The sequence below is a fragment of the Dipodomys merriami genome, unplaced genomic scaffold (assembly GCF_024711535.1).
Source record: "Dipodomys merriami isolate MVZ:Mamm:240054 unplaced genomic scaffold, mDipMer1.0.p SCAF_433, whole genome shotgun sequence".
Classification (NCBI taxonomy): domain Eukaryota; kingdom Metazoa; phylum Chordata; class Mammalia; order Rodentia; family Heteromyidae; genus Dipodomys; species Dipodomys merriami.
Window position 1 is genome coordinate 70,899 of NW_027205971.1, and position 18,935 is coordinate 89,833.

The 18,935-nt window shown below is 54.4% G+C and overlaps 1 protein-coding gene across 3 annotated transcripts in view; it reads right to left on the bottom strand.

The window, feature by feature from the left end:
* LOC138807774 (nitric oxide synthase 1-like) overlaps window positions 1-13,968 on the bottom strand; it is an 84,852-nt gene extending 70,884 nt beyond the window's left edge. Inside the window, exon 1 of one of the 3 annotated variants that reach the window (XM_069993528.1) lies at window positions 13,780-13,968. The gene's annotated coding sequence lies outside the window, so the exon portion shown is untranslated. Of the gene's footprint in view, window positions 1-13,424; window positions 13,504-13,779 lie in introns of those variants that run through there. The other 2 variants (XM_069993530.1, XM_069993529.1) reach the window with 2 other exon arrangements.
* Between the last annotated feature and the right edge of the window lie 4,967 nt (window positions 13,969-18,935).

An 18,935-nucleotide genomic window follows, 5' to 3' on the forward strand; every position in this document is an offset into this window, starting at 1 on the left:
GCATGTCAATTATTTCCCAACACACACACTCGCGCGTGCGCGCGCACACACGCGTGAACTCCCTTCCTTGCACACTTTACAGTCACTTCTGAACTCCATTCATCTTCCTCCCACCCCGCACTGAAGAACAGTCTTAAACCACCTGCCATCTCCCAAATAAACAAAGGACCCAACACCTAAACCCAACTGTAGTAACTCCTCTGCAAAGAAAAAGAAATTAATCCTGAACCACCAACTCCCTTCCACTGACTGAGCCGCTGGCTCGCCATCTTTCCTCTGAGGTCACACCACCTAGGGTTCAAGTTCAAGTTCAATTCTTTCCCACACCAACCAGCCCTGGCAGCCAACATGTCCCCCCACCCCCAAATCAAATGAGCAGGGTGAGCTCACATTCTCTGTGTGTGTTGGGGAGGGGGAGATGGTGGTGGTGTCCCCCAGCAATGAGAGAATCCTGGTCTACAAGCAAATCCCAGTCAGGGAATTCCTGAGGGGTCATGACCACCATTTCCCTAGGATCACTCTGATCTTCCCAGACTGCTTCACGTCGTAGTTTGCCTTCGGCTGGGTTAGTCAGTAATTTTAAACTTCCTCCTGCAGAATAATCTGGGTCAGGTGAGGTGGCTCACACCTGTAATCCCAACCACTCCGGAGGCCTAGGAAGGAGCATCGTGGTTCTTCCTTGGGTGAAAGAACACAAGACTCTGACTGAAAAAATATGCAGGGAAAAGGCTGGGGGCGTGGCTCAAGTGGAAGAGCACCTGTCCTCTGAACACAAGGCTTTGAGCTCAAGTCCCAGTTACAGCCAGAAATCAAAAAAGGAGCTTGAGGAATCTAAGTCCTCCCTGACTAGCAGGTAAGTAAACAGAAGCATGTCCACACAGCGGGGGAGGGACTCAGGTAGGCATTAGTGAAGGCCGGGCTAGCTCTGACACTATCAGTGGAGCTGGGGGCCCACAGATAACAGAAATGTGGTTAGGCATCTCTCACGAATCTGTCCATGTTTCCTCTGGGCCTGGAGATGTTTCTGGATAAGTCCCTCTCCAAGCTATCGTAACCGTGGTTACGCATGAGAAAGGAAATGCTTTCAGATTCACTTATGAATTGTCATTTTGATGATGCATATTTCCTTTCTTTTTTTTTTTTTTAACTGCATTTTTTTTGCACCACCCTTAAACAAAAGGCTAAAGTCCTTAAAGTCCCACTGTCTCAGCTTCCAGACCTGGTTTTGTGATGCTGGGCAAAGGTACTTGACTTCGCTATTTCTCTATCTATAAAGAGAAATGACATACTTATTGTGTTCTCTGTGTGTGTATGTGTGTGTGTGTGTGCATACACACCGGTTGTGGGTTTGAACTCAGGGCCTGGGCACTGTCCCTGAACTTTTGTGCTCAAGGCTGCTGCTCCACCACTTGAGCCACAGCTCCACTTCTAGCTTTTACTTTTTATTTTTTGGTGGTTAACTGGAGATCAGAATCTCACAGACTTTCCTGCCTGGGCTGGCTTTGATCCATGATCCTCAGATCTCAGCCTCCTGAGTATGAGCCACCAGGGCCCAGCCCGACTCGGGCTTTCCCAGGGGAAGACCCCCTTCCTTGCGCCCCTTCCCCCTCCCCACCCCCCTGCAGTGGCTCCCCCTGGGAATTGAAGAAGGGCGAGGCTGGCTTTGCTGGCCCCTGAAGCTCTCCCATTCCTGGGCTTGGTGGTGGGTGAACCCGAGGGCATGGCTGAACACATCACTGCTTCATCCGCCATGTGGAGGGAGCTGTGTACCCCATGGGTGAAGAGATCTAGAAAGCTCACAGAGCCTTCATCTCAACTAGATTTTACAAAGCTCATGTACAGAAGCCAGTTTGGCAGCCTGTAGACCGTTATCTCCGTCAGCATGGCAGATGTTCTAGAACTTGGGGCTAACGTTCTTCAATTCCTTCTTACCCACATTGCACCCTGTGCTGGACCCTTGCTGTGAGTTCTGTGTGGTGGGCAGAGCCATGACTTTGGACAGACAAGGGCTTGTGATCCAGCTTCGCCTCCTGCCGTACTCACTGACGGCGCCTCCTGAGCGGAAGTTCGTGAAGTGGCATGGCCCGAGCCAAGTGCATTGTGGACTATTGTTTTTAGAGTTGCTTTACCTTGCCCGTTTAGAGACATGAGGGCCAGGTGTGGTGGCACACGCCTGTAATTCCAGCTACTCAGGAGTCAGAGGTAGGAGGATCCTGGCTGGCAGACAGCTGAGGTCCAGTGAGACCTTATCTGAAAAATTAACTAAAAGTTAAAAGGACGGGGTGTGTGGTTCAACTGGTAGAGCGCTTGCCTAGCAAGTGAGGGTCCTGAGTTCACTTTCTAGAGTCTCAACACTTTGGATGGGAAATACAAACGTAATTGTAGCAAGAGAGTTGCCTGGTGAGAGGAAGAAGGAAATACAGTGTCAGTGGTCTCTGGAACATTAAGAATCAACAACAACAGCAACAAGAATGAAGGATGGTACCTGCTTCCTTCCTCTCCCTCTCCTTTTCCCTTACTCCCTTTTCTTTTCTTAGGCCAACCTCATCTCACAGCCGGGGGAGAGCTGGAGTGGAGTATTATAAGCACAAATGCGGGTGGACAGAGTAGAAGTCCCTGAAAGCATACCCGGAAGGCCTAACATAGTTTGCAGTGGTAGTTAGGGAAGGCTTCCTGGAGGAAGAGTCAGATTACAGACCTGGCTGGGGATGAAGGAGCAGATGGTAGGAGCAAGGGGCGAAGGGCTAGACCAGCAGGTGAACAGGCTCTGAGGTGGGAGAGAGCCGGCCTTCAGAGGCTCAAGGTGAGAGGAGAAAGCCAGGCTCTCCCCAGGAGGCTAGAGAGGGCATCAAGACCATGGAGTCCTCCCGAACAGTTAGAGATTCCAGTATGTTCCTGGAGTTTGATTTTGTTAAGATGGTCCCGGCTGATGCTAAATGACACATGGGCAGGGAATGTCAGATTCGCTACAGGAAGCCCAGGAGAGATGAGCCAGGAGGTCAGGATTGGGGCGATGAGGGGCACGGGGAGGGAAGAGGGGAGAGATGGAAGAGGTTGAATCACGACGTGACTCAGTGGACAGTGGAGCGGAGGCCGGCAGCGCTGTCCCGGATGACTCTCCTGCTTGTAAAAGATCCTGCCGTCCTTTTTTTTCTTTTTAATTTTCCAAAAGGCAAAGATTAAAAATAGGGATCAGAGATCCCTCCTGACACAAATTCCTTCCCTTACTGCTTTTTAAATGAGCAACTACCTTGTTCCAAAAGACGTGATGGGTGAAGGGGTTGGCAGACCCCATGTTTCTGGGGATTTCCTACCTTGCAGCGGTGCAGCACCGGGCACGGCCTGAAGGAGGCGCTGAAGAAATGAATCATGGACGGACGGGCCACGTCTGTAGTTGGGGGTAAGCGGCTTGTGTGGGAGGTAAGAGGGAGTGGTGGAGACTCGTGGAACGATTGGGAAGGCATGTCCATGGATGGAGGATAGAGCCAGCTGGCAGATACCAGGCAGGAAGATGAGGCCGAAATCACATCACCCCCTACCCAACAGCTGTCACCAGAGCCCTGGAATAGCAGAATTTAGATTCAGAAGGAGGGGAGTGAGAAAGGTGGGGGGGGGTCTTTGGGGGAGTGGAAATCGGTGATGGGTGTGATCCAAGTGCGTGCTGTCCTGGACTGGCCTCACCTGGAAAGAGGTCAGGATCACAGACGCTCGAGTCACTCGGACCCACACACGAGGGCCTGCCTGCATCCTAAGAGAATCTCCAGGTCCACTCACCAGCACGTGAGAGCGCGAGAAACACAAGCCCAGTAGCCAGAGGGTTACTGGGGAGACTTCTGTGTGACCCCAGGAAGCCTCACGTGGAATATTTCCATGTAATGTGTGTGTGATACTGTTAGATCAAAACCATCCCAAATCACCATCATTCAACAGCTTCATGAGCGACTGTGACGGCAATTGCAAATGCAATTTCAGTCCCAGCTGACCTTCTGCACAGAAGCACTGCAGACTGGACATGCTCTCACGACGCCACGCCATGGGTTGGGGTCTCTGAATAACAGCCCCAGGCACCTAGGAGAATTGTGTTTGGTTTACAGTGTATATCATTTTAAAAAAATGTGTTCTGCACCAGGCACCAATGGCTCATAATCCTAGCTACTCAGGAGGCTGAGATCTGAGGATGGTGGTTCAAAGCCAGCCCGGGCAGGAAAGTCTGTGAGACTCTTATCTCTGATGAACCACCCCAAAACCGGAAGTGGAGCTGCAGCTCACGTGGTAGAGCTGCTAGCCTTGGGGATAGAAGCTCGGGGACAATACCCAGGCTCTGAGTTCAAGACAGACAGACAGACAGACAGACAGACAGACAGACAGACACACACACACACACACACACACACACACACACACACATTTTGCCAATAGGCTGCTGTTTAGAAATGGGAGGTTTTGACACAATATACATTTCTGGTTTTCTTGGAACAGTGCAGAGTGTGGCATATGCCGGTGTGGAGCGGGTAGGGGTGTGCCCGTCACACGGGGCCTGGGGTCTCTGGGCCTTGGGCCACCACACCGTCCCTCATGCAGTGTCTTGCTATTTGAACAGCGGATCTTCCATCAGACATTGGAAGTCGCTCTGCGCAGCTGCTCCGTGCAGAGAAAAAAAGTGCACCTAGTGCCTGGTGTGCCCAGATGTTTCGTGGGACCCCAGAGACTGCCCCTCCCCCTCCCCAGTTCCGCGGGTTTCCTCAGTGACTGCCTTGTGGTGGCCTGGGCTGGCTTGATCTCCATCTCCTTTTGTTTTTGTTGGTTTTGGTTTTGGCGTCAGTACTGGGGCTTGAGTCCGAGGCCTTATGCTATTGTTTGGATGGTACTCTACCATTTTGAGCCACAGCTCTACTTCCGGCTTTTTGAGGGTGAAGTGGAAATAAGATGGTGACCAGGGCTGGCTTCAAACTGCAATCCTCAGATCTCAGCCTCCAGAATAGCAAGGCTGGCAGACATGAGCTGCTGGTGCCTGGCTTTATCGCTGCTCTCGAATCATTTGCATGGGACAGTCCCCCAGCTCCCCAGCCTCACTCCACAGGCTCTACAACTCAAGGACTTTAGTATCTCCCTGCCTCAGTTTCCCCATCCATAAAACAGGTTAACCACAGTATCTCCACTGCTGTTAGGTACTGGTAAAGGGAAGAAAAGGGAGGAGAGGGGAGAGAAGAGGAAAGGGAGAGGTGAGGGGGGGAAGAGAGAGGTAGGAAGGGGAGAGGGGAGGGGAGGAGACAAGTAGGAAGGGAGTGGGGGAGAGGAGGAGAAGGGTGAAGTTGGGGTGTTTCATTCTCTGTTCTCTCCCTGTCAGAACCCATGTCTAGCAGGGCCACATTCTTTTCTGAGAACCTATGGTGGGGGGGTGTCCCCCAATTCCATTCAATGGCACCCCATGGCCCTGTCTCTCCCTCCTGCTGCAGGCTGGGTGGACACAGTGACCTGCTGCTGGGCCCTGGGCCCATCCTGTGTGCGTTGAGCTGAATTTCGGAGGGATGGGCCTCAAGTTCACGGCCCAAGTCCTGGGACCTGCGCAGTGCCCACAGTGGGGGACTGTCACCACTCCCAGGACCGGGCAGCTAAACAGCGTAAATGACATTGTCACCAGCTTTCACAGGCGGTGACTCACAGCCTTAATTAAAATGCTGAGGAGAATGTAAAGCAAGGCTGCCTTGGAAAACAGAGAGAGCCTGCTAAACTGCCGAGCTGTTTCTTCCAGGAAAGCGGAGAAAACAGAGACAGAGAAGGCGGGGAGAGGGAGAGGGAGGGGGGGGGCGGGACAGAGAATGTATGTGTGTGTGCACATGTGTGTATGTCCAAGAATTGTGGGGAGAATTAACCCAGAGAAAAGTCTAAGCCAAACTCTCCCTACCTCCCAATTTTTATTAGGAAATAGTTAAACCAAGAAAAATGTAAAAGAACAACACAACAGTATCCTTAAACTTTCATGTAGCTTCATAACTATTAGCATTTGCTTATATGCTTGTCTATGTCTATCCTGTCCATCCGTCTGTCTGTACAGCCGTCTTTACAACGATCATTTTTTGGGGGGGAACATTGCTAGAGATTTAACTAGAGGAGGAGGAGGAGGAAGAGGAGGAGGAGGAGGAGGAGGAGGAGGAGGAGGAGGAGGAGGAGGAGGAAGAGGAGGAGGAAGAGGAGGAGGAGGAGGAGGAGGAGGAGGAGGGGAGGAGGAGGAGGAGGAGGAGGAGGAGGAGGAGGAGGAGGAAGAGGAGGAGGAGGAGGAGGAGGAGGAGGAGGAGGAGGAGGAGGAGGAGGAGGAGGAGGAGGAGGAGGAGGAGGAGGAGGAGAGGAGGAGGAGGAGGAGGAGGAGGAGGAGGAGGAGGAAGAGGAGGAGGAGGAGGAGGAGGAGGAGGAGGAGGAAGAGGAGGAGGAGGAAGAGGAGGAGGAGGAGGAGGAGGAAGAGGAGGAGGAGGAAGAGGAGAGAGAGAGAGAGAGAGAGTGTGTCCTGGGGTTTGAACTCAGGGCCTGGGTGTTGCCCCTGAGCTTTTTGACTCAGGGCTACAGCTCTACCACTTTGAGCCACAGCACCACTTCCAATCTTCTGGTGGTTAATTGGAGATAAGAGTTTCACAGACTTTCCTGTCCGGGCAGGCTTTGAACCACAATCTTCGGATTTCAGCCTCCTGAGTAGCTAAGATTACAGGCATGAGCACTGCTGCCTGGCAAAATATATATACTTTAGGATTAAAGCCTGTACCACAAAAGCCACAAAACCATTGTTGTACTCAGAAAATTGACTAGACTTACAAAAATTCAGTCAATACTAGTGGAAGTTGGTCTTGTCCTTTCCTCCCCCCCCCCTTTCTTTACCTTCTTTCTTTTACAAAACTTGTCTAGGTAATAAATCGAATCCCGTCACTTGAGAAAGGAAAGCAGAAACTGTGCCGAGCACACAGGCGATGGGAGCAGTTAGAAGTTTAGCCTGGGGGAGCAGGGTGGAGGAGGCCGGCTCCTCTCCTGGGGGTTGACAGATAAAGTGCTCCCAGCCTTGAATCAGACAAGAAATCCAAGCTAACAGCATCAATTGCTCTGTGTGTGTGTGTGTGTGCGCGCGCGCGCGCGCGCGTGTGTGTGCGTGTGTGTGTGTGTGTGTGTGTGTGTGTGTGTGTGTGTGTGTCTTAGGACTTGAACTCAGGGCCTGGGCACTGTCTCTAAGCTTTTTCACTCAAGGCTATCGCTCTACCCCTTGAGCCACAGCCCCACATCTGGCTTTTTAATGGTTCACTGAGAGAAGAGTCTCATGTACGTTCTTGCCCAGGCTGGCTTTGAACCTCAGATCTCAAGCTCCTGAGTAGTTACGAAAACACATGTGAGCCACCAGCTCCTGGCTCCAGTTGCTTTTTAAAACCTGCAATGGCCACACACATGTCCTCAGCATTATCACCCGCTGCCATCCAACCATGACCCATGTGGCTCCTCAAAACTTCATTCATTCCGGGGGCCGACACGGACATCTCTCCTCAGAAACGAGCCCGCCATGGCCCTGGATGGGAACTGCAGAAAGAAACACCATGTTTCCACTCAAGTCTCCAGGACTCCCCGCTCCCCCAGTCCCTGAGAAATCTCAGGGCTCCAGGCCACTGGAAACGACCATGCCTACCTTCAGTGTGAGTTTCGAACATTTGTTAAAAAGATAGTCGAAAGCGGTAAGAACATACAGCCCTGAAAACCCATCCTGATCCCGTTCACGTATAGGAAATAAAGGAATTTCATCTCAGCCGCTGCATCAGAGCCGGGAGGGGGAGAAAGACAGCAGAAGGTTTGGCCAGCTAAGACTGATCTTCATCTACAAACACATACTCGGTATTGACTCCGTTCATTTACTATTGCGTCAGCCTAATCCGTCCTCATTATTTCCCTTATGTGAGATTTCAGAGCCGAGTTACTGCTATAAACATCAAAGAGCAAAAACTAATAATTAAATAAAATAACAAATAAAATAAAATAAAAATATGCTCCCAAAGATGTCAATGGGATACTCTTCTAATTGATCCCTGTAGATTATCTTTTTAGGCTAAGAGTTCTCAGAATTTTTTCTTTGCAGCCCTAAGTAATACATGTGGCTATTTTAATGACTAAATAGAACGAACTACTTCTGTCATCTTGCCATTATCAGCAAGCTTGCTGGGACATGGTAAAAACAGAGGATGTATCTTCTTTCTTCTTTACGCTGGAGTTCGGCTGCGGGGTTTAGCCTGGAGCCGGGAGCTCGGGGCTTTTGCTGAAAATGAAGCAGTAGCTGACCTGACTCTCATCACAAGCAAGCAAAATCCTTTAGTAGAAAAATGATGGATGCTCGCAGTCACTTCCCGAAGTTGAGCAAGCTTCCCGAATGCACGAGATCCTGTCTTCATTTCCAAGTAAAAATGGGTTCCACCAAGGCTCATCTTTTTTTATTTTTAAGTCCTGAAGGTAGCACCACTTCAGCTACGGTCAGGTTTTGAGAAAGAAAAGTTCCTGGAGGATTATTCCCCATTTGGGTAATGCCGGGCAAATGTTCTTAGCTAACTTGCCTCAGGGCACTTCTGAAAACCTGTGGAATTTCTTTTAGGTACCTTGACTCTGAAAAAGCAGAGCCATCCTCCTCTCCTACCCCCACACACTCCCATGACAGAACCAGAAGTAGGGAGATGATCACAGTGCCCAGGCTGGAAACAGAAATTTTTACCTCTTGTTACAAAAGGGTTCTGGGGTCTCCACTGGCACAAGGTTGAAATAAAAACACAAACAAAATTAACCTTCTCTTTTTCTCTCCCAAATCCAAACCACCACCACCACCAAAAAACCAGAGACTTCATGCTAACCTAACAGGACGTGGTGGCTTCAGGTTCCTCAATGGAGCCTTGGGTTCCAAAGCCTCTATTTCCCAGATTTTAAAAAAAAATTGAAATTTTAGGACAGGAAGGGACCTGGTCTAGACTAACTACACAACTAGAGGACTCTCTTTCTCTCTCATCTGTGTTCCTGAAGCCTTCCCTTTACAGAGTGTCACACCCACTATCCCGAGCCTTTGCAGACATAACTACACGATCTCCATCACCTGGATGACCTGTACAGAGGTCAGGTCAGGCTAACTTCTCAGAATCCAATCACAGAATCCCATGTCAAAGCCTGGCCTCCTGGTATCCCACACTGACATGGTCTTTTAACTCTTAGTTCCCCATTGCCAAGAGGGTGGTGCACATCCCACCTACAGCTCCCATGTCCCCTTCTCTGAGGGGTCCCCCTGGCAATCCCCAGGCACTCACCCCGGGGACAGAAACAGTATTTCAAATCTGCCTCTCCAAGAACTGTTTGCTCCTCCAGGGAGGCTTTCCGGGTGCCCCTGCCGGGTCAGACTGCAGAGTGCCTTGCTTGGGGGTACATGCTAGCTTGGTTTGGGTAGCTGTCCTGGGGGAGGGGTGAAGGGCTCCACCCTGGATGCGCCACTTAACTCAATTGTGTCACATCTGACACGTGTGCTGATGACTGCGTTCCTCCTGGGCTTAGCTTCACTAAACAGGATTATGCTAAGACCCGTGCAGTAGCACCCCGCCGAGTACGCTCTATTGGGGACTTAGAGGTATCTTCTGTTCATTTATCATTTCACTGAACAGATCCGATGGGCTCAATTTCCCAGCACTGCAGGGCACTGCTCACAACGGTCCTTTCCTGGCATCAGGCAGGGACTGACATAAACAGGCAAGACTTGTGGCCTCCGGGCAGGGGACCTCCTTGGCTGTCAAAATGAGCTCAGAGCAAGGGATTTGGTAACGGCAGCAGCACGTAAACAGATCTCATCAGCTCTGGAATTCTTTGGTTTCTAAAGTTAACACCTGAGAAGTTTGTCTGTCTGTCTCTTTGTGATGATACTGGGGCTTGAACTCAAGGCCTGGGTGGGCACTGCTCCAAAGCTTTTTGTGTTCAAGGCTAATGCTCTATCACTTGAGCCACAGCTCCATTTCTGCCTTTTTGGTGGTTCCTTGGAGATAAGAGTTTCCTGGTCTTGTCTGCCTGTGCTGACTTCAAACCTCCATCCTCAGATCTCAGCCTCCTGAGTTGCTAGGATGACAGGTGTGAGCCACGGTGCCTGGCTTGTGAGAGGTCTCTTTAGAAAGGCTCTTTCTCTCTGAATGCCCAGCATTGGATGGAAGAAAGGGCTAATATCCAGCCAGCGCTACACGGGAGGATTCTCATTCATTCTCTCCCTAAGTTGTCACAACAGTTGGGAGAGATGGAATTAAATTCCCTTTAAGTCCAAATTTCTGAGTCCTCTCAGGTAAACATAAAGTTAGTATTAAGGGCATTGGACAAGCATCACTCTACCAAGGATCTATGCCAGCTTCGTTACAAATATGCTGTGTGACTTTTACCAAGTCATGCAGCTTTTGCTGGGCCACAGTTTTCCCCATTTGTGCAATGAGGGCGATGGACAGGAGATAGAAGCATCGGTTCCTCCTTCCCCGCAAAACACAGCAACACCAGCCCCGCAGCCTGAGCATACGATCTCACATCTCGGGTCTGGACTGGTGAATTTGGACCCAGAGGATCCATTGGGCTAACATTTGACCCTGGCTAGATGAGATGATGTCTCATGGCTATTGGGTGTTAGGATGAGGGAACTGATGGCTGTGGCCTTCTGGCTTTTGGGTCGTTGGCCATAGACAAGATGGGGCGTCATGCCTTCCGGATACAAATAGGTCCTAAGGTGCTCTCAGATTTAACTGTGTGCGTCTCAATGTCTCCTAGGAAAGATCCACTGCGCTGACTATCCCTCCCTGCACAAACCTTCAGCGCCTCAGACAGAGAGACAGGTGCAGCATGCAGTCTTGTCCCCCAAACACACTGTAGGAAGGCAGTGTGAACACATCTGTGTGTACTCACAATGTACAGGTGCACGGACCCCCGAGCCGTAAGTGTTCAGGGAATTCAGCAGCACCCACCCCGTCCAGCAGGGCCGTGTGTGGAAGTCCCTCCAGGGACCAAGGACAGCTCCTGGCTCCTTGCTGTGGGGACCCTCTGCGGCATCCTGAGTCACCACACCACCCCCAGCCTCTCGGCCTTTGCCAAGTGGCTTTCCCATCAAGAATGCTCGCATGAAAGTGTGGTTTCCAGATCTCCTTGTACAGTGCTCACAAAACCTTCTACACAACCTCTTGTGGGAGTTCATCGCTCTCATTATTATTATTAACAGATAATGGAAAAGAAGTTCAGAGAGGTTAAGTAACCAACTGGAAGTCCACACAACTATAGAGCAAGCTTAGTGTAACCTCACACCTACAGGAAGCTTTAACAAGCTATTTGCTCTCTTCCCTGCATGGTCTGGGGTTTGCGGAATAATATATATATATATATATATATATATATATATATATATAAAATGTGTGTATATATTTCATATGATATGTGACACATACATGTATGTATATACACACACACACACATATATATTATATGTGAAAGCCATTCTCTTGATGATAGGGATACGCTCTGGCTAAGCAGGGGACTCTGGTGAGGAAGCTGTCTGCCTTCATACAGGGGTGTATCAGACTGCTTAAGTATAAAAAATACAATCCCCCCCTGGGGATTGTAGAAGCCCAAAGTGGGGGGGGGCTGTAGTCCCCAGGGGACTATGAGCACATGGGCTTCCTTGCTCTGCTGCCTCAGTTTCCATATCTACCAAATGCAGTGTGGGTGTCTGCCTTGGGGAGCTGTAAGAAGATTCCAGACCTCTCTAGAAGAAAGCAGCGGTTTTGAGCCTGCCCTCAGTCCATGGCCCCCTCAGAGGTTTCTAGAGTCTGAGGCTGGGCCAGTGTGGTATTGCGGCTGGGGAAGAGCTGCCGAGGCAGGTCCTGACCCTCTGCTCCTGACACACACCCAAAGTTAACGACAACGACAACGACAACAACAACAACAACAACAAATCATCTCCAACAACCCAACGGAGGAAAAACTGCTTCTGGTGGGGCGCTGCACCGAGGTTTTCTGGTGCTTTTCCAAACCTGCTGCGTTTGCACTTCGTCCCGGGAGATGGGGGGCGTCTCCTCACATTCCTGCGAGGGGGAAGCGGCTCCCAGCTTCTGTCTTCCCTGATCCTGGGGTCACCAGGGGCTACAAGGTGCGCCAGGAGCGTCTTTGGGGTCCCTCCCTCCCTGGTCTCACCAGTCACTGAGTCCGAACCCGGGTGGGGGGATCTTGGGGAGGGGAGAGCCAGGGGTGGGCCCGCAGCCTCCTCTACCCTGGGTGGGTGGGGGCATGGCTCCAGACTTCGGTTCCTTTTTTGGCAGGAAACCCTGGGTTTATCTATATCTGCCACTTTATGAAGGCCCCAAGATAGCGCCACAAAAGTATTGTGTCCCCAATTTACATACTGGAAAAGCCGAGGCTCCTTTGGAGAAACGGAGGGGCTGACCAAATGGCAGCCCACTCGGGGATCTGAAACTCCCCGGAGTCCCCCCCCCCAACAACAACCCGCTTCCGCGCCCCCCGGCGTCCCCAGCACGGTCCCCAGGCGCTGGGGGCGGCGGGCGGGGAGGCCACCGCGCCCCGAGGCCGGGGGACACGCACCTCACATCCTCAGGGCGAAGGCCCAAGACCCGGGTCCGGACCCGGGGGCCGCGGGTTCCCCAGGTGGCGCGGAAAGTTGGGGGTCTCCGGAGGGAACCCCGAGGCTCGGCCGCTCCGGACGCAATCAGAGGCGCGCGCCGCCTCGTCTGGCCCCGGACCCGGCGCACCGGGAGCCGCCGCGGTGCCAGACGCACAACTTTCCAGGTTCTAGGAGTCGGCGCTGGTCGCTCGCTCGCTCTCACACCCCCATCACCCGAGTAAGAAAGAGGCGCGGGGAGCCCGGCGGTGCCCGCGGGCGCGAGGGGCAAAGTTGGGAGGCAGGCGGGCGCCGCGACCCTGCGGAGCGGAGCCGCCCCCCGTCCGGCCTCGGGTCCCCCGCGGGCTGCGGGCGCCCGGAGGTGGCGAGGTGTCCGCCATGGCGGAGGCCGGCAGGTGCGGCGCGGCGGGAGAGGCCGCGCAAAGTTGGGGACGGACGGCGCCGCGATCGATCGACCCCTCCTCCGCCCCGGGCGTCCCCGAGCCCCGGGACCCCCGCTCCCCTCCTCGCCGGGGGTGGCTGGCGGGGCCGAGCGGGGCCGCCATTACCGCAGCGCGGCGCGGGGCGCGCGGCTGGGGAGGGACGCGGGGGTCCCCTGCAAAGTTGGAGCGGGGAGCCGGGAGCGGGCACCGGGGCTGGGGCAGCCGGAGGGGAGGAGACCCAGGCGGCCGGACTCAAGTTGGGACAGCGCGCGCGTCTCCGCGCGGGGTCCCCGGGGGTCCGGGAGGCGCCGGGGGGCGGGAAGGGCCCCGCGGGGGACGCGGGACGCCGCTGGAGAACTCACCTGGGGGCCGGGCCGGGCCGCCCCGGGGCCGCTCGGAGCTGCGCGGCCGCCCGCCGCCGCCGCCGCCGCCTCCGGGCTGTGCTCCGCCGTCTCCGCCCGCTCCGGGTGCCCGCGGCCGCCGCCGGTCGCCGTCCCGCAGCCCGCGGAGCCAGGCGCACCCGCTCGCCTCCCGCGAGGAGCCGCGTCCCTCCCTTCCCCGCCGCTTTGTGCCTCCCCGGAGCGCTCCCCACCCCGCCCCCGCCGGCCCTCCCCGCCCGCCCTCTCCCCCCTCCCTCCGCCCCGGCGAGCCCCAAGTTCGGGACCCAGGCTGGCCGGCTCCCCGCCCCGCGCGCGCGCGCGCGCACCCCGGGCTCACCCGGCCGCCCCGCCGCTCCTCGGAGCCCGCGCCGCCGCCGCCGCCGCGCAGGAACCGCGGCGTCCATGTGTGGGGACGGAGCCCCGCGCGGAGGGTCGTCGGGCGGGGGGGACGGATTCCTCAGCCGCCCCCCCTTTATCCTGTCATCGCGGAAACGAATTAGCGGTGACGTCCGGGGGGGGGGCTCACCCCTCATTAGAAAAGAGCCGCCGCGCGCTCCGAAGCGCACACCTTTTATATAACCTCATTTCCATTTTTTTTCTATCAGGAAACACACGCGCGCACACACACACACACACACACACACACACGTGGTCGTTCCTGGGGGTCCTGGGGGCTGGGGGCGCGCGCAGCAGCCACGCAGGGAAGGGCAGCTCCCCTTGGGCACAGATGGCCCCACGGGAGGTGACGATGGGGACTGGCGTCTCCTGCGGTGTTGGGACAATGTTCCCTCGCGGGACACCCCGTGCACCCCTCCCCAGACTGCGTACCGATGGACCCCCCCCGGGGGGCGGCAAGGATTGGGGAGGGGGTCCGGCCCAGCTCTGGCCCCGGACTCTTGGGTGTGCAGCCGGAGAGAGTCAGTCCTTTCTAGAAATGTGGCCTGGCTCTGGTCTTTTCTAGCGCGGAGCTTACGCTGCTCGGGGCCTCTGGGGAGGGGGTGGGGAGAGGCCGGAGGGGACATGTTCACGCGTGGGTCAGAGACTCCCCCCCCCTCAAGGTGTAGGGGGGAGAGGCCCAGAGCTGGGCTGGGGCGGGGGGAGGGCTGAACCGAGAACGAAGCTTCCCTTCCTTTCTTAGGGGCCCGAACATATGGGTAACCATATAAACTCGTCTCGAAAGCTGTATTTTCCTGGGCAGATTGCAAAGGATTTTTTGCATTTCACTGTCGCTGTTGCTCACATGCTTTTGGGGAAGCAGGGGGTGGGGGATTCAAGGAAAAGGAGGAAGATTCTCTCTCTCTCTCTCTCTCTCTCTCTCTCTCTCTCTCTCTCTCTCTCTCTCTCTCACACACACACACACACACACGCACACGCGCACACACACAGAGGCATCTGGCTGTGGTGGCTTGATCCTCCTTCATCCCTAGCCTTGCCCAGGGAGCAGTGAGCCCGTTGGGGCTGGAGTTGTGCAGAGCAAAGGTAAAGAGGACACCCCCCCCATTTTGTCACTAATAAATGCTTTTCTGGCACCTTGCACACCAAGCAGAGGAGACGGGAGTGTGACCTGGCGGGGGTCAGGAAGAGGGAGGTGGGGGCTGAGGAGAGGAGGGATGAATGTAGAGAAAGCTGACTGGGGTGTGTGGAAGTCTATGTTGTCTTCAGCGCTTTTGGAAGGAAGAACAGAGAAAATTCCATCAGCCCCAGAGCTGGGGCACATCTGGCAAGAGGCAAGAGCCGGTATCCTTCAAGGTGAGAAGACTGGACTGGGGGGATTGCGAGGAGAGACCGGATGGGGAAAGGCTTTGCGTCGTACCTGGGGGGTGTAGTACCTGCTCAGGAAATGAGAGCGATCCTGAAGGTGATGCTGAGTGGCAGAAGGGCTGTTCAGGTGTCCCTGCACCCAGCTGGCCCTCCTGCTTGAACAGTTTCAAAGTTGAGCGCTGGGTTTCACTGGTGTTGGGTCTCAGAACACTGCTCCCTCAATTACCATGGCAACTGGGGGAAAAAAAACGAGGAAGCCAGGGAAGAGAGGCTGCTCCTCCGCTGGGCTGGCGGTTCACCTGTTCCAAACGCGGGTTTGCTAGTCTGCCATGTGGGGTCAGGGCCAAAAGCGGCTGGGGGCAGAGGCGCTTCCTGTTCTAGAATCCGAGGGATTGGAAATCGGAGCGGAGTGGTCAGTAGGAAAGGCTGGACTGTGAGACATAGGGTCAGAGCCGAGGCATCGCAGAAGGCAGAGTTGGCTTGGGTTTGAAAGGGGAACAGAGACCTCGCTGTCCCCAGTTCTGTCCCTTGATGCCCCATGTCCCAAGAGCAAGCAGCGATGGGGCTAGGGAGACAGAGGCTTGGAGCCTGGGGAGGAGCCAGCTATCACAGGGAGATGTATGTGTGTGTGTGTGTGTGTGTGTGTGTGTGTGTGTGTGTGTGTGTGTGTGTGTGTGTGTGTATTTGTGTGTGTGTAAGAAAGAACATCAAGAAATGGAGAGCGAGCTCCTGAGCCTTCCCTTGCTCCCTCAAAGTGATTAAGAGCAGCAGTTGTGCAGTAGAAAGAAGAAAGCCACTCTTGTATGGAGTGTTTCTCTCTTGACTTTTTTTGGAGCTCAACGTTGTTTTTCAGGTCTAGCCCATCCAACTGTCCTAAAGATGGCAAGAGTGGATCCTTGTTCCTGTTTGCCTTGGGGAAGAAACAGCTCTGGGAGGCAAAGCCGCTGGCTCTGGCCATCCAGTTCATCAGGAGTAAAGCAAACATTACTGCGCGGGTCCCAGGGCTCCAAAGGGGGCTTCCCCAGGGCCTGCAGAACGTTGAGTTGGTTTTTTTTGGGGGGAGGGGGGTGGGGAGTGACTTGCTGTTGGGACCCTTCATTCTCAAGTCTGGAGTCAATAACCAGAGACATTTTGCTCCCAACCGTGTGGCCTTCTTTTGGGACTAGCTGGCACAGGATCGAGCCAGCTGTGGCCTGTCCGGGCACCCACATGGCACACCATGATAACAATTAATCTTGGATCTCTCTCTCTCTCTCTCTCTCTCTCTCTCTCTCTCTCTCTGCCTCACCCCTCCATGGGCAGTGGGTGGGTAAAGGGGGGGTGTCATCCCTCCCTGGCCCCCGTCCTCAGCTCAGGGGAGCCGGCCAAGTGACAGAGGAGCTGGAAAAGGGACTTGGTTGGTTTTGCTGATATGGCAGCTGCCACTGAGGGGTAATACATTATCCAGGGCTAATGAAAACATAATTATCTTCTTTTGGCTGCAGAGAGGGGCTAATTTAATAGGCTGCGATCGAAAGGCATCTGCTGAATTCACCCAGCAGTGAAAACACTTGAAGGGCTGGGGCAGGGGTGTGTGTGTGTGTTGGGGGGGACTGAAGTGTGCCTGCCTGATGCGGCCTTGCGACCCTGTCTGGGCCGCAAAAGGGTGAAAGGGGGCGTGGCGCATCGCGAAGGGGCGTGGCAAACAGCCGAATGGGCGTGGCAAGCGGTGGAGGGGCGGGGCGAGTAGTGGAGGGACGAGGTGGCCCTAAGGGATCTATGAACAGACAGCTGGGCTGTGTCTATCTCATTAAAATAAACTTATCTTTAGTTGTACATTCAACACGTCACCTTAAAAGTATAATGCACATCGTCATTCTCCCACCTCCAACCCCACTCCTCCTCCCTCCCTCCCTCCATTTCCCTAGGTTCACAGAATCTGCATATGACCGCATCTCCCCCCGCCCCCCTCTTCCTCTCTTTATTCCTCTACCTCCTCACCTTTACCCCTTACCCCCATCTCAAGAGCTGGACTCCTTTTTCTGCCACGAATTTGTGGGCTCGGCTTCCTTATCTGCCTGCTTCATGTCCACTGGGGGTAATACACAGACTAGGAAGGGGGTCCCCACCATTCTAGGATCCTCACAGAGTGTTCACTTGCCTGCTGTCTTCCAGTCTTCCCCGCTGTAAAGAAACCCTTGGCCTGGGCACCCCTTTGTCACTGGGGAAAGCCACTGTGAAACTGGGCAGGACTGTCATTTGTCACTCCAAGCCAGTGGTTCTTCAAGCATCTTCACCTGGAAACGAGGTCACCGCCCCTTGATGACCTGCTGGACAGCCAGCTCGCTGTCCCCGCCCCAGACCACACAATCAGAGGCTGGGGTGGGGTTGTGAGGTGGGTCTGTGTTTGAAACGCGCCCTCCCAGCATTCTGACTCAGGTGGAAGTCTGACAAACTCTGTCCCGACCCGCAGCTGAACAGATGTCTGAGTAAGAGAGGGAGGAGCAGGGTTGTTTACCTGGAGTTTCAGCTGCAGGACAATAACCCCCTTATTAGGCATCAAGTGTATGCCCAGCCCCGTGGGTTACATCCTGGGTCCTTCTGGGTCTTCCTTACTATCCTGCATGCACTCACTGCATCACACTGCCCAGAAACGCTCTTTGGTCTATCTTGTCCTGGATTAAAGGCCCCTAGGGTGACAGGAGACGCAGGGCATCTTTTTTGCTTAGGACACACAGGCCCCACTCTGCCCCCAGCAGCTCTGCATCCCAACATCCACGTGCCACAACCTGTCAGTGACAGCCAGCTCAGGGCACTGGCTCTGGAGCCCTTAAGGAGGGAGGGCGCTTCACCAAGGTAACAGGAGGCTGGCAGGCCAGACATGACTGAGGGTCAGGAAGCATGGTTGTCAGAGGGCCTGAAACCCCCAGGAAGGGAGGGAGGGAGGGAGAAGGGAAGGAGGTCATGGTCCCTGAGGATGTTAAACTCCCTGGAGACACATGGAGGACTCTGCCAGATATACAAGAGGGACGAGCCCTTTAAGGCTTAAAGGGGCAGGTGGGACATAAGAGAGAAAGTAGGTCTGAGGTTGCTCAGGCCTGGTTCTTGCACTAGTGTGCTATGTGAACTTGGTTTAAAAAAAAAAAAAGCAAAACCAAAAACGCCACCCCCCCCCAAGACTTGGTATAGTTGAATGTCAAAAGGGAGATCTCAGAGCCGAGTGTGGTTGTTCATATCTGTAATCCTAACTGCTGGGGAGACAGACAGCAGGATCGAGGTTCAAGGCCAGCCTGGGGCACAAATTAACCAGGTCCTCGCTCCACGGTGGCTGCTACTTTGAGGAGGACCAACTCCAACCAAGTGTCTTTTCGTAAAGCCAAGAGCCCCCACCGTCCAGTGGCTTTGTAAAAGAAGCCTGAGACTTTATGAAAGTTAAGAATAGCTGACCCAGACTGTCCTTCCCAGGCCGGCCCTTGGGCTCCCTGCTGCCTTAGAGGAGAGGCAGTTCCCGGAATGACCGACAGATGGCGCTAAGCCTTCACTGTAGCTGCCCCTGTTTTCTGAGCTCCGCGGGGCAGGTCCAGCCCTTTCTAGAGTAAACGCCTCTTGGTACCCTGGGCCTGGGTCCTGGACTGCGGTGCTGGGCCACCCTGGGGGGTGTCTGCACCTTCTGGTTCCCGGCCCAGTCTTGCAGACTTTGTCCGCAGAGGAGACACATAAAAAAACCCACGTGAGTGTCAGAGCATTAGGGAG